The sequence below is a fragment of the Zalophus californianus genome, chromosome 2 (genome assembly GCF_009762305.2).
Source record: "Zalophus californianus isolate mZalCal1 chromosome 2, mZalCal1.pri.v2, whole genome shotgun sequence".
NCBI classification, from domain to species: Eukaryota; Metazoa; Chordata; class Mammalia; order Carnivora; family Otariidae; genus Zalophus; species Zalophus californianus.
Window position 1 is genome coordinate 126,941,809 of NC_045596.1, and position 12,632 is coordinate 126,954,440.

At 37.5% G+C, this 12,632-nt stretch overlaps 1 protein-coding gene across 2 annotated transcripts in view; it reads left to right on the forward strand.

The window, feature by feature from the left end:
- FAM160A1 (family with sequence similarity 160 member A1) overlaps nt 1–12,632 on the forward strand; it is a 228,412-nt gene that overhangs the window by 64,032 nt on the left and 151,748 nt on the right. For both annotated transcript variants that reach the window (XM_027597673.2, XM_027597674.2), the window contains exon 2: nt 6,787–6,908. The gene's annotated coding sequence lies outside the window, so the exon portion shown is untranslated. The remainder of the gene's footprint in view (nt 1–6,786; nt 6,909–12,632) is intronic.

Here is a 12,632-nt window from a genome sequence, read left to right on the forward strand (position 1 = left end):
TTGTTTTAGGAATGCAAGAAGGATTCAGTAGTATGGCGTTCATTATCTTACTAAATATCAGTAACAAAAATCATATTTTTATGGAAAAGCCATCCGACAAAAATTCAGTATCATTTAGTGATCTAAAAACCCCTCAAAATAGAGTAGGAAAATATCCTTAGCAAAATAAGGTATGTTCATCTCAAGCCAAAAACCATCTTAGGCTTAATAGGAAATTTGAGAACATCCCCATGGAAGCAGGAACAAAATAGGAATGCCCACTGTTTTCACTGTTTATTAATGGTGTTTTGGAATCACAAGTCAAGAAAGTTGGACAAGACAAAGAAAATAAAGTTATAAAGGTATAAAACCCAGAAAGGTAATAAATGTTATTTGCAAATGATAGGGATATATGACTAGAATAAAAACTAATTATATAGATAATATATAAATGTGCCTGGATACCAAGATAATATGTCAACATTTATAGTTTTCATATATACCAACAATAACTAATTTGAAGATATAGTGGAAGAAAAGATCACTAGCATATAAAAGGATAAACTACCTAAGAATAAACTTAAGAAATATATACAGTATATATGAAGGCACTTAATGCTCCTGAGGGATACAGAAAAGATATGAGAAGTCCTGTCCTTTTCTTGGGTATAAAGATGCCAGTTCTCCTTAAATTAATGTGTGTGTTTGAGGTAGTCGCGGTGAAAATAACGGGATTTTTTTGGGTGGGATTTATAGAACAAGCTTATTCTATGTTCATGTGAAAAAATAAGCTCGAATAGCTAGGACAGTTCTGAAAAAGACATTAAAACATATTGTAAGCTGGGGCACCTAGGTGGCTCCATGGGTTAAGCTCAGTGGTCTCAGCTCAGGTCTTGATCTCAGGGTTGTGAGTTCAAGCCCCGCTTTGGGCTCCACACTGGGGGTGGAGCCTACTTAAAAACAAAACAAAACCTATTGTAAGGCTACAATAATTGAAACATTGGTATTACCAAATACCATATTTAGCATATGGTAAAGGTGGCTTTTCAGATTAATTGGGGAAGGATGCTATGTTCAATAAATAGTAGTGGGATAATCAGGTAGCCATCTGGGGTGAAAAAGCTATTTAGAGCAGTACTACCTCAAATGTTAAGCCAAAAGCTAAATAAAACAGAAATTTAAAAAAAAGTTCTAGAAGACAGCATGAGAAATTTTATCATCTTGGAGTACATAGGGCCTTTCTATGTAAGACAGAAAACTGAGAAGCCATAGAAGAGATTGATCAACTTGATCATATTACCCCCCCCAAAAAAACTAACTGAAAAAATCCTGCATAAGGAAAGTCGGAGAACAAGAAAATTGGGAAAAATGTTTGCTTTTCATATCAAAAAGGGAGACTATTTCTAATAAAAAGCTCCTACAAATCCTTAAGAAAAAAATCCATCCTTTCAGTAGGCAAATGGACAAAGGAATCAAATAGTCTTCTGGAAGGGAAATGACATACTTTTACATGTATGAGAAGATGCTTAATCCACTCATTAAAGGAGATTTGCATGTGACAACTATGTGGACGTACCATTTACCACTATTAGATGGAATTACAACGTACACAGTAGAGTATGAATGCAATGCAACACAGTAGCCTCTCTAGTGGGCCATTTGGCAAAATCTATCATATGAAGAATTTCGTATCCTTTGACTAGGAGCTTCAGTTCTAGAAATTTATCCTAAATATGAATACGTTCTCTGAGATATACTTTATATTCGTGTGTACTATGAATGTATCTTACATGTATATACATATTACATGCATGATAAAATGATTTATGTACAAGATAATTACTGTAGGAGTGTTTATAGTGGTTAAAGATTGGAAACAGCCGAAATGACTTCATCCATGGCAACTGAATAAATACATTGTACATCTGTACGTTAGAAACCGTGCAGTCATAAAAAATACCAGTGAATCTCTTTATGTTTTGTTTTGGAAAAATTGCCAGTATATGTTGCTGAAAAATATAAGGTACAGAACAGTGTATATAATATGTTTATTTGTGTTAAAGTGTTTTGCTTGTTTATGAATAGATACAGCCTCTGGGGAGTGTAATTTGAATTTGAATACACTCCCACCCCGTCTCAAAAAAAATTGCATTTAGCACAATGTCTTTTTTTTTTTTAAGATTTTATTTATTTAACAGAGAGAGACACAGAGAGAGAGGGAACACAAGCAGGGGGAGTGGGAGAGGGAGAAGCAGGCTTCCCGCGGAGCAGGGAGCCCGATGCGGGGCTCCATCCCAGGACCCTGGGATCATGACCTGAGCTGAAGGCAGACGCCTAACGACTGAGCCACCCAGGCGCCCCTAGCATAATGTCTTGCACTTAGCATTTATTACATGTTGTTGGTGGTGGTTATTTTCATTGTAATTACAGGGTTCCTTTATCTCATGAGTTGATTTTTAACAGTTGGGTCTGGAAGAGGAAGCCCATCTTGCTATAAATGCTGTTTAATGAGGGTCATACTTATGTTATTCATCAAAAATGCTCTATGTACTTCCCAAAGTGTGTTTCTTGGAGGATATCAGTACAAGCTCCACAAACCAAAGATGTCAAATAAGATTGGGGAACGTTGGGTTAAAACTAAGCAGGCTTCTTTCCTGCAGGTTTTCTTAGAGCCTTAATACACATAATGTGCTGTGAATATTCAAGAGGGATATTTAGAATGCAATGGTTTCCAAATTTATTTGAATGCAGAACTTTAAACAGCAGTGGTTACTATCTTTTGAGTAGTTGTCACTTTGGGAAACAGCACTTTAATAGTTAGATTTTGGTTTTGTTCACCTTCATTATTTTATTTTATTTTATTTTATTTTATTTTATTTTTCACCTTCATTATTTTAATAAACTTGTATTTTTGATTCATTTCTAAGATGCCTGTCATCTGTCCCTGCCTGTTTTTCCTCCTCTGTGATATGCTACAACTCATTAATTTGTTTCCTGGTTGAGACCTTCTCAGAGTCATCCAATTTACGCTGGGTTTCTTGGGTAAAGAAGAGACTCTATATACCTAATGCAAAATCTCAGGGATTGATGGAATGGAAATTGAAGATGAAGCTAGATTTGATTCAACTTTTCCCAAAGCTATAAAAGTTTTGCTGTTCAGGGAAAGGAATAAAATCAACCCTACTGGGTAGAATAGTTGAGTTGTGAGCTTAATAACATAGATAACATCACTGTGGGTCAGAAGATACGGGATCGCACGCCTGGGTGGCTCAGTTGGTTAAGTGACTGCCTTTGGCTCAGGTCATGATCCCGGGGTCCTGGGATCGAGTCCCGCATCGGGCTTCCCCTGCTCTGCCCTCTGCTTGTACTCTCTCTCTCTGTCAAATAAGTAAATAAAATCTAAAAAAAAAAAAAAAAAAAGTTATGGGATCTACCTCTGTCTTCACATTCTCCAGCTATTTACTCTTGAACAGGCCCCTTAGCCTCTTAGCCATTTTTGTCATCTATGAAATCCAAGGATTTGGTTTAAGTGCATCCATTTTAAGGCTGAGTTATTATATGCTTAATGGAATCAGTGAAGATTGTAGGACCATGTAGACTATTTTGTTTTACTCTACAGTTTTCACATGTGAATATAATCTATCTCAGGTCAGCTCTTTGGGAGAACAAAATTATTCAATAATTAGCTCATAGTCAGTTGCATATATTTGAATGAACTTGTTAAACTTTTTGAGACTTCTGTTTTGATTGATTGATTTAATTACTCTGCAGGAAAGCACTTGATTATAACAGAGGTCACTTAATATAGTGCTGTGGATAAATCCACACCTCCTGTGTAAACCCCCGTATCTGTTTTACTGATTATAGGGAGAAATTTATGATGTGGATATTAATTATCCTTCCCCTCCCCAGTGTTCATTTGGTGGTTTTGCAATGCTTTTTGTGTATTCCTGTCTATTAGCAGGTTTCTGAACTCAGCACAGCAGAAGTCTAAATTCACTGAATTTATGCCATCTGGAAATGAGGTTTAAATTTTGTTCTTTTGTTGAAATTAGGGATGTGACATAGCAGTACACAGAAGGAGTGTGAGCCTGAATTTGATATTATTATATGGGAGGTAGGACATTTTGTTAGAAGGAGAGCACTTGCCTGAGCAGAGATTTGAGTGTGACTGAGTTGTTAACTGCCAAATTTCCCCTGCCTTTTTAGCAGGCGAAATATTTTGTTTTTGAATGAGATGACAACCAAGAGAATTATCAAGACCCAGTGAATTTTAAGAGTCCTTTCAGTTTACTTGAGTTCTGTTTAATCTTGCTTTTGATGTCATTTCTGTGCATTGCTGTCAAAGGACTCGGCTTCCTTTGGAGTCTCAAAGTGTTGCTGCTGGGGAATCATGATGGTAAAATACAAGTGGTTCTCAGTAAAGCCCTTACCGATACACAGCGATGCCTTATTACCTAAGTAAAAGCGTATGTGTGAGTGCCTAAAAATGTTGAGTGTGAGGGGAGGATATATGATAATGGACACTAAGATGGGAGAAGTATTTCTCATGAATTAGAGATGCACTTTCATAATTCAGCAGTCACAGAACGAAGAAAGGCTCTAAATCACCCGAAAAGCATCTGGAAGCGGTCTGTAATTCTTAAGAGGCAGAAGAGCCTGTATCTCTCCAGTGCATGATGATAAAACTGTTCATGTGGGATTATGGGAAAAGTAGCATTCTGTACCTTGTAAAACCTCTTGTGATTAAATGCCCGAGATTTGATTATGAATTTAACTGTGATGTCCCAGATGCTTAATAAATGATTAATTGATTAGAGTGAAGAAGGCAGACTTGAAGGTACTGAAGAATTTTTTTTTTTTTTTTTTGAGAAAGAGAGATTGTGCACACTAGCTGGGGGTGAGGGGTGCCGGGGGAGGGGCAGAGGGAGAGGGAGCAAGAGAAAATCTTAAGCAGACTTCATGCCCAGCGTGGAGCCTGATGTGGGGCTGATCTCATGATGAGGTCAGGACCCCAGCCCCAATGAAGAGTTGGATGCTCAACCACTGAGCCACCCAGGTGCCCTGAAATTTTGGTATTTTTAAACAACAAAAATTCAGCTGAATAAATTTGAAGATCAAATTGGCCTATTCAACTGATTTATGAATTGGGCAGCATCCCATCTAGCAATAGAAAGGTGCTTCACAGAGCTGTAGAAGAAGAAAGGTTTTTAAAGGCAGAAAGGGGGTGGAAAAAGGAAGTTATTAACAAAGAATGCATTGTTTCAGGCAAGGTTGTCTTCCTAAGGGAGATGGAAGGCATCTATTAGGTGGATTATCTCATTAGTGCTGTTCAGCTAATTCCATGTTGACTGGTTAAAGTTTACATTCCTGGGGCTGGTGGGGGGGTTGAAATGCAATCAGGTTAGGTATTAAGTTTTGGTTTGCTAACATAGGATTTAGCACTAGTGATTCCATTTTGGACCTGCTGTCTCCTTTTAAGGATATGAAGAATTTGTTTATTTGCATGTAAAGTGTTACCTTTTATTCTTCAATCTCATACTCACTTTTCTTGTGCCTGGTCACTACCACCACTGTGCCCAGTTTTAAAGATTTAGGTCACACTGAGGTCTCCCTCCCATGACCCTCCCCAATTTTTTTCTCCTTTCATGAAACATTTGTTACAAGAAAAGGTATTACATTCTAAGCCTTTGAGGCATCTGTAGGTCAAACACACACACAAAACCTAGAAGTTGTGACTTCTAGGAAACCATCTTTTAATATATTGGACTGTTGCAGAAAAATTATCGCATTAAGAAGCAACTCATCCTTGTTACACAGAGCGTTTGAAAAGATGTATTTGTTATACTAGACTCTGACTTGAATTATTCACCTTAACCCATCTAAGTTGGGGAAATAGCTTACCTAATACTTACAGCTATATTGAAACAAATTGCATCTTATTTCTTGCTTTTGCATAAGTAATTGTGATCATATATAATTACAACATTGTACTCTGCTTTTTCTTTATATGATAAATGGCATTTTCCATGTTTTTGATGGCTATCAAAATCATGGTTAAGTAAACAATTTGTGTCAAATTTACTTAACTCTTCCCCAGTTACTGGGCATTTAAATGGCTTCCATGCTTTAAATTTAAGTGTGTATGTGTATGTATATCTGTATATATACATATATTTTTTCATTTTATTTTAATTCACTATAGTTATTGTACAGTGATATATTTGTTTCACTTGTACAGTATAGTGATTCAATACTTCCATATAACACCTGATGCTCATCAGGACAAGTGCCCTCCTTAATCCCCGTTGGTGTGGTTTGAAGTGGTGGTGGGGCATCTGGGTGGCTTAGTTGGTTCAGCGTCTGACTATTGGTTTTGGCTCAGGTCATGATCTCAGGGTTCTGGGATCGAGTCCTGCATGGGGTTCCATCCTCAGCAGGGAGTCTGCTTGAGGATTTTCTCCTTCTCCCTCTGCTCCTGCCCCTGCTCTCTCTCTCTCTCTCTCTCTCTCTCTCTCAAATAAATAAATAAATAAATAAATAAAAAATGAAGTGGTGGGGTTCGGAGCCAACAGCCAAGAAAGAATTCTTGAGATGTCTTTGGTGCTAAAAAGTGGTTTTATTAAAGCACCGGGACAGGATTTTTTGCTTATAATTTCCTTTATGATAAAGTAAGTACAGTCTGAGGAGAACCCACTCAGTACACCACAGATGGCAGTAAAAGGGAGGGCAGACAAACTAGAGAATCTTAGACTGGGTGTTGTAGTTCATTAATGATTGCAGGACATTTTTTGTTCCTTTCTATAGATTTTGGAAGTCTTCTGGGAGTTTCCAGCAGTGCCAAGTGTTGGAGAAATCTTTTCTGTCGCTCTGATACAGTGAAGAGAGCAAATACAGCTCAGCAGTAGGCTACTGGAGAGCAATCACAGGTAATGTGTTATTACTATTGGTAGGAGTTTAGTAATGTTCAATAACATGCTTTAAAAAAAGCCTATTGGAGCTCACACGTCCAAGTCAACATTATCTTGTTCAAAACAGTTTTTTTGAGAGGCTATCTTCTACTCAAAACATTAAAATTTATTTGATTTTTGGAAGGGCATCTTGATCCTCTGGTAGCCTTCTCTGTGGTGGCAAATCTCAACCCTGTGGGGGTGTATTTGGGAAGTTGTCTGAACTTTAGCACTAGGGTGATGAATCTGGGGGGCTCTAATTTTGATCAAAAATCAGTGGGTGCAATAATATAAACAGTTTTCCTTTCTCTAATTTGTGTCTTTGAAGGCTTATACGCTGTTATTGAAAGCTAATTGTAAGAAGAGGTGACTCTAGGTTTCAAACAATGGTAGTATTGTTAAAATAAGCAAAAGGGTTTGTAAGCTTCCAGAGAAGCATGTGCTATTTATTTGACTATGTAAATGTTGGTATTTTTTATTATAATCAATCAATCTGTCAGCATTGTAGAAGGGGCTTCTCCTGTATTGACGACGTTAAAAAAAGATGAGATTTAAACTTCCTTATAAGGTATACCTCTGAGCCAGTGCAATTTGCATCTTACTGGTGGTGTGTTTTGCACTGTTACTCCAAGTGTTATTAGAGTGCTTGTTAAAAATGCATATTAAAAATTCAAATTATTACGTCCCAATCTAGTGTGTCAGAATCAGATTGAGAAGGGGATTGAGTTTGTAGATTTTCAATAAGTCAAGATCAATAAAGAAAGTATTCCCTATGAAGAGAAGAATATCAACAATGACATTGAGCTGGAAAGCTATATACCAGGAATGGGAAATAGAACAGCTGAATCAAAAAAAGGTAAAGACGGGTGCCTGAGAAGCGTTGGCTCAGGTCATGATCCCAGGGTCCTGGGATCGAGTCCCACATCAGGCTCCCTGCTTAGCTGGGAGTCTGCTTCTCCCTCTCCCTCTGCCCCTACACTCTGCTCGTGTGCTCTCCCTCTTCCTCTCTCTCTCAAATAAATAAATTAAAAAAACAACCACACAGGACTATGTTTTCAAGTAGTTTATTATTAGGTCAAATTGAGAATGTAATTGAATAAAACTGTACTTTGAACTTTAAGTATAAACTCAAAATGGATATATTTTTTCTTAGATGCAAATGGATAAATCTGTTTTTGACATCTAGATGCCAAATATTAAGTTTTATGAAATATCTACTCTTCAAATTTGCTAATAAGTTGTACCTCAGGTCTCTTATTTAAATGTTGATGGTCAAGAGGAGTGTGGGTAAGCATCAGAGGCCCCTGGAGTTTGTGCTACTTGGCATCCAGCCCAGCGTTTTCCTTTTTTAAGATTTATTTATTTTTTATTTTAGAGAGAGAGTGTGCACAAGGGAGTGGGGGTGGGGAGGGAGGGGAAGAGAGAGAATCTCAAGCACACTCCCTGCTGAGCATGGAGCCCGACACGGGGCTTGATGTGGGTCTTGATCTCATGACCCTGAGATAATGACCTGAGCCAAAATCAAGAGCTGGATGCTCAACTGACTGAGCCACTGAGGGGCCCCAGCCCAGCATTTTTTAGTAAATATTGTGAAGAAAGTTTTGCTATGTAATTTATGGTTCAAACAGAAAAAATACTTTATAGTGTCCTGCGATTTTATGAAGTTCTTTGAACCCCTCAAATGAAAGGGAGTATTAATATGAAATGAAATAGTAATAATAACTTGGTACGAAGTCATTTTCTTTTTTTTAATTTAATTTTATTATGTTATGTTAGTCACCATATAGTACATCATTAGTTTTTGTTGTAGTGTTCCATGATTCATTGTTTGCCAAAGTTATTTTCGTTACCATGTACATTCTTTAGTAATGGTTCCTATAAATTTATTTATTTTAGGGAATGCAAGCCTTGTGTATAAAGTATTTAAGATATTTTGAAGTGTACAGATTATACCTTTACTTTAAAAGATATGTACAACTATAACATTCTGTGCATGTTAATATTGAGAAATAATATACTTCATGTAAAATAAAAATGTGACTGTAGATTTCTAAGTAAAGGCTATTAACTTGAGATGCTTGTTTCTTAAAATATTTATTAGCATAGCATGAAGTATTCCATTAAGTTTATACTTAAAAATTGTGTTGAGATGTACAAGGTAAAATTTACCAGTTTAACCATTTTTAAGTATATAGTTCAGCCTTATCAAGTATATTCACATTGTTGTGCAACCAATCTCCAGAATGTTTTCATCTTGCAAAACTGAAACTATACTGAACCACAACTCCCTATTTGCCCCTTCCCTCAGCCCCTGGCAACCACCAGTCTACTTTCTGTCTCTGTGAATTTAACTGTTCAATAGATCCCTCATGTATGTGGACTCATATAGTGTTTGTCTTTCTGTTACTGGCTTGTTTCACTTAGAATAACATTTGTCCATGTTGTAGCATGTGTCAGAATTTCCTCACTTTTTCAGGCTGAGTACTATTCCACCACATGTTGTTTATCCCTTCATCAGTTGATGGACTTTTGGGTTGCTTCAACTTTTTGACTGTGGCAAATAATGCTGCTTGTACATAATAAATATGGTGTGTAAATATGTTTGAGTCCCTGCTTTCAGTTATTTTGACAGTGTATCTAGAAGTGGAATTGTTGGATCAAATGGTACTCCCATGTTTGATTTTTTTTGAAGCCCTGTTTTCCACAGCAGCTACATCATTTTATATTCTCACCAAAAGTACCCAAGAGTTCTAGCTTCTCCCCATCCTCACCAACACTGGGTTTTTGTTGTTGTTGTTACTTTGTTTAGTTGTTTTTTGATTGCAGCTATCCTGATGGGTATGAGGTGATATCTTGCAGTTTTGATTTTCATTTCCCTAATGATTAGTGATGTTAAAGATTTTTCATAAGCTTGTTGGCCATTCGTGTACCTTTTTTGGAGAAATATTTAGTCAAGTCCTTTGTGCATTTTTTGATTGGGTCATTTGTCTTTTTGTTGTTGATTTGTAGGTTTTTTTCCCCCACGTATTCTGATGTTAACCCTTTATCAGATATAGGGCTTGCACATGTTTTCTCCCTTTCCGTGGGCTGCCTTTTCGCTCTGTCCTTTGATGCACAGAAGTTTTAAATTTTGTTGTAGTTCAATATGTCTATTTTCACTTTGTGTAAATCAATGTCATGAAGCTTTTCCTCTGTTTTCTTCTGAGTTTTATAGTTTTAGCTGTTATTTTAGGTCTTTGATCCATTTTGAGTTAATTTTTGTATATGGTATAAAGTAAGGGTCCAACTTCATTCCTTTGTGTGTGAGTACCTAGTTTTATGAACACTCTTTGTTGAGGCAAAGTTTATACTTTTTTTTTTTTTAGATTTTATTTATTTACTTGAGAGAGACAGAGAGAATGCATGAGCTGGGGGAGATGCAGAAGCAGACTCCCCACTGAGCAGAAAACCCAACACGGGGGCTTGATCCCAGGACCCTGAGATCATGACCTGAGCCAAAGGCAGATGCTTAAACAACTGAGCCACCCAGGCATCCCAGCAAAGTTTGTACTTTTAAAGACAGTTTAGGTTAAGGAAAAGAAAAACAGAAGATCATAAATGGCTGTGTTGCAGCTACATAGGAATTTCCAGAAAGTCCTCTGTTTGTAATTAAGATATTTCAGAAACAAAAGGGTATTGCATAGATTTGAAGCCCACTTTAGAGTAAGATTTAATAAATGTAGGTTGGCATAGAGGCTGTGTTTAAATTTTGTTTGTTAATTGGTGGGCAGTGACTTCTTATATTTGGGCTTTGATTATGGTAAACTCTTGAGTTTTGGTTTTAAGTATGGGGGTATGTGTTTGTCTGTGACCTTTTGTGGGTTTTTTTCCCAGTTAACTCTGGCCAATGAGGGATCCTCTAATGTTTTAGGGAGTTTTAGTTTCAACTAAACATAAACAGAATCAACCTCTTCATGGTAAAGAATAACCAGTAATGAATCCTGGGGAAAACCTTTAACCAGCTCAAACCATTCACCTGTCTTTGTAGCAGAAGTTATTTGGAATCTGTTTTTGCCTTTTAGCTGTAAAAAGCAGTATGTGTGTTGACAGAATGATATTTACACTGGTTTTGAAAAGGTTAAAAACCAGATATTGTACCCTTAGAAGTGAAGTTATTTTTGCGAGGTGAGGAGGGAAGAATATAAAAACAAATATATGTGACTGAGAGGAAAGCCTGGGCAAGGTACTTAGAAGGTAGAGGGAGCAGCTCAGGTGGGCATAGGAATCACTTGGATAATGAAAGGATCGAACGCTTAGGTGTGTTACTTTCTTTGGAGGAAATGATAGCAGTTACTAAAGGTAGCACAGCAAGTACCACAAATGGAAAATGGGTTTGAAAGGAGTTGGAGACAATATGATATAAAATGTGCCTGATGGTCCTGAGGAGATGCCATCAGTGGAATTCATCCAGTCCGGATTTTGAATGTGTTCTCGGGACAGTGAGACAATAGCAGGTAGATAGAGGCAGTTAGAGATATCCTGAGCTGTTGAGAGAATTACATATTTGAATATAGTATTTCAGGGTTAAAGACTTGTCCACATGAGAAAAGAGTGGCAGTTAGAGCAGCACTAGAATGCTGTCTTCTGAGGTAATACTGGATGTCTGAGTCATGCAGGATTGGGGCAGTGAGTGAGGAATGTTTCTCTGTGGCTCCATGGCTCTGTATGGGACCTGTGGGAAACCATTTTCAAAAGTGGTTTTGAAAAAAAAAAAAAAAGTCTAGCCTCAAGACTGGTTAGGGTAGGGACAAGATTTCCTGAGTAACTAAATTTACCAGAATGGCTTAGAATAAATGTATGTAATTTAAGTTTGGTCATGTTTTCTATTTCATTTCAACATCATTCCTGAACACATTGCCTTTTCTTGGTCTCTAAGGGTTCAGGGCTGCATTGAATTGAGGTACCCAGAGAAAAGTCTCTAATGACTCTGTTGCAGACCAGAGGTTGTCAAAGTGTGGTTCCCCGGATGAGCAGTGGCAGCCTCACCTGGACACTTGGTAGAAACGTAAATTCTTGGGTTGAATCAGAAACTCTGAAGGTAGAACTCAGATATTTATATTTAACAAAACCTCCCCATGATTCTGATGCATATTAAAGTTTGAGAATTGCTCTAGACACTCTCACTAGCCATGTGCTGTTGTCCAAACCATTCATATTCTTTAGCCCTTGGTCTCCTGATCAGATAAATCCAGGGTTCTCAACTGTTAGTATGCACAAGAATTATCTGGTGAGCTTATTTTAAAAAAATTTCAAAAAGCAGTAAATCTTTTCTAGCCTCATACCCTGAGATTCTGATTCAGTAGGTCTTGGACCTACTGACTCCATGATCTGCTTTTTAGCAAGTTCTCATATCTATGATCTGAACCAGTGGATGTCTCTGAGTTTCCTTCTTGTCCTAAAGTAATATGATTTAAAATGGCTTTTTTATTTTGGGTTCAGTAACTGAAAGCTTGGGGGGCTGGAACTTTTTTTTTTTTTAAGATTTTATTTATTTATTTGAGAGAGAATGCACGTGAGCATGAGCAGGGGGAGGGGCAGAGGGAGAGGGAGAAGCAGACTCCCCGCTGAGCAGGGAGCCTGGCAACGTGAGGCTCAATCCCAGGACCCTGAGATTATGACCTGAGCCAAAGGCAGATGCTTAACCCACTGAACCTCCCGGATGCC